Source organism: Mirounga leonina, unplaced genomic scaffold (genome assembly GCF_011800145.1).
Source record: "Mirounga leonina isolate KUSES-001 unplaced genomic scaffold, KU_Mleo_1.0 Mir_115, whole genome shotgun sequence".
NCBI classification, from domain to species: Eukaryota; Metazoa; Chordata; class Mammalia; order Carnivora; family Phocidae; genus Mirounga; species Mirounga leonina.
Window position 1 is genome coordinate 20,138,703 of NW_023270268.1, and position 2,928 is coordinate 20,141,630.

Here is a 2,928-nt window from a genome sequence, read left to right on the forward strand (position 1 = left end):
GCAAATGATGTTAGGTAGTTAACTGGCTTCTGGCCAATGAGACACAAGAGAAACCTAAAGAGCTTCTTTGAAAGATATCTTTGCTCTTAAAGGGCAATGCACAAGGGATCCCAGGGTCCCTTTTCAGTCTTTGGCTATTGGTTTGGGGGTGGGATGCCTTGAGCTGCTGCAACCATTTTGATTCAATGAAGAAAGTCTGCCAATAAACTATAAATGGTTGGATAGAAAGGTGGAAAAAGGATGATTTGATAAAATTGTCGTATTAAACAGCCCTGGAACTTTTCTACTTCAGGACTTCTGGCTAAGCTGGAATAATAATCCCATTATTATTTTACCTTTCAAGTAGAATTTGTGTTATTTCCAGCTGAAACACCTTAATTAAAATACCACAATTACTAGTTTGTTTCTTTAACTTGCAGTGAGATATTAAACACATTCATTAAGATATGCCAAGTGAATAATCTTTCCAGATTGTTACGATTTTTCCAGTCCTTTTCAACTGTCTCCCACCTAATTCAAGAGCAGATCTCTTGGTTGGTTGGTTGTTTTTTGAGCGACTCATTTTTTCTTTTTTCTTTTCCAGTTTTATTGAGCAATAATTGACATACAGCACTGTATATATTTAAAGTGTATAGCATGATGGTTTCATTTACATTATTGTGAAATGATTACTACAGTAGGTTCAGCTACATCCATCTTCTCATATAAATAAAAAGAATGAAAGAGAAAAACCCTCTTTGTGATGAGAACTCTTAGGACTTATTCTCGTGAACTTTGCTATGTATCACACACAGCAGTGTTAGTTGTAGTCATCATATTGTACACTACATTCTAGTACTTACTTATAACTGGAAGTTTGTAACTTGTGACTACCTTCCTCCAATTCTTCCTCCTGCACCCCCATCCCAATCTCTGATAACCACAGGTCTGATCTCTTTTTCTCTGAGTCTGTGTTTAAAAAAACATTTAAGATTCTACATACAAGTGAGATCATATAGTATGTCTTTTTACTCTGACTTATTTCACTTAGCATGGTGCTTTCACAGTCCATCTATGTTGTCACAAATGGATTTCCTTGTTTTTATGGATGAATAATATTCCAATATGGATATTAAAATTCAATTTCTTTCTATCCCAACTTCTTTATCAGATATATGGTTTATTTTTTTTTCTCATGGCCATTTCAGTAGATACAAAGAAGCATTTGACAAAACGCAGAATCCATTCATGATAAAAACTCTTAAATTAGGCATAGTAGGAATATATCTCAACATAATAAAGGCCATATATGGCGAGTCCACAGCTGACATCATACTTAATGGTGAAAGATTGAAAGCTTTTCCTCTAAGACTAGGAACAAGACAGGATGTCCACCCTCACCACTCCTAGTCAACATAGTACTAGAAATCCTACCTAGAGCAGACCGGCAAGGGAAAAAAAAAAGGTATCAGAATTAGAAAGAAAGAAGTAAAAGTGTCTCTATTTGCAAATGACTTTTTTTTTAATATAGAAAATCCAAAAAACTCAACCAAAAGATCAAGTTGCAGGATACAAAATTAACATACAAAAGTCAGTGGCATTCCTATACACTAATAATGAATTTTTTGAGAAAGAAATCAATCCCATTTAAAATAGCATAAAAACAAGGAATTAATTTAACTATGGAGGAAGAAGATCTCTACTCTGAAAAGTATAAGACATTAATGAAAGAAATTGAAGGCCTGTATGGAATGGTACTTATGTTCATGGATTGGAAGCATTATTACTATAAAAATGCCAATTCTACCAAAAATCATTTAAAGATTTAATGCAATCCCTATCAAGAGTCCAGTGGCACTTTTTTTTTTTACAGAAGCAGAAAACACACTCCTAAAATTTATACAGAAGCTATTAAGATCCTGAGTAGTCAAAGAAATCCTGAGAAAGAAAAACAAAGCAGGAGACATCAAACTTAATGATTTCAAGTTATACTATAAAGCTGTAGTCCTCAAAACAGTATGATACTGACATTTGGGGGGTATGCAAGCATTAAATTTAATTTTCTTAGAGGCAGTATGTCTTTTTCACTTTCATATTCCATTATTTTATGTAATGTTTAAGAAAAATACACAACTATAATAATTAAGTACAACAAAATTGGCTGAATCCCAGTAAATATTTACTATAAATGGTAGGAATAGTAACTGGAGGCACACTAAAATTAGCCTTCACCAAGCTGAGAGCTTTCAGAAATAGGTTTCTGATAGCCTGGAGGTTAGGGTAGAAGACAGAAAGTGATTAAAAATGGCTTTGAGATTCCAAGTCCAACAAGAATGAGGTACCACTATAAGCAAACGAGAAGTCAGTGGGAGGAGATGTTGCTGAAGAAGACACACACAGTTTGAGGTGAGGGGGATTTATGAATTACCATGTTCATTCTTTTAAACATCCAGGATAGCAATGCTCTCAAAAAACCATCTTCCCTGGGAAGATAGCTAGATGGGCAAACTGAAATATATATAATTTATGCTTATATACTTAAGAGAAACTTCAGTCTCTGCTAATTTATGTAACTGCATAGCAATCAATACATTAGTTATGGAATAGATTTGTGTTTGGGTGGCAAAAATGTTCTGAAGCATGAATGGATTACATACATTGCACATAGTGCTTGTATGTGATTTTTCTTCATTGGCAAAATGTCCTGAGTTTATTACAGACATGCCACTCCATGAAGTTGCTTTGTGTATGTAGTTCAGGGCATCATTCCTATTCAGCTGGTTTCAACAGCATACCACTCTCTTAAGGCTGCATCCTTGAAAACAGCTCCCACTGTGGGAATGGTGTGTAGAACATACATTCCAAGGACATGGAGAGGTGAGGAGCCTCTGATTGCTTGAGTCTAGCTCCCAGGTTAACCAGTGGTCACATCCTCTCGGTGACTTCCTC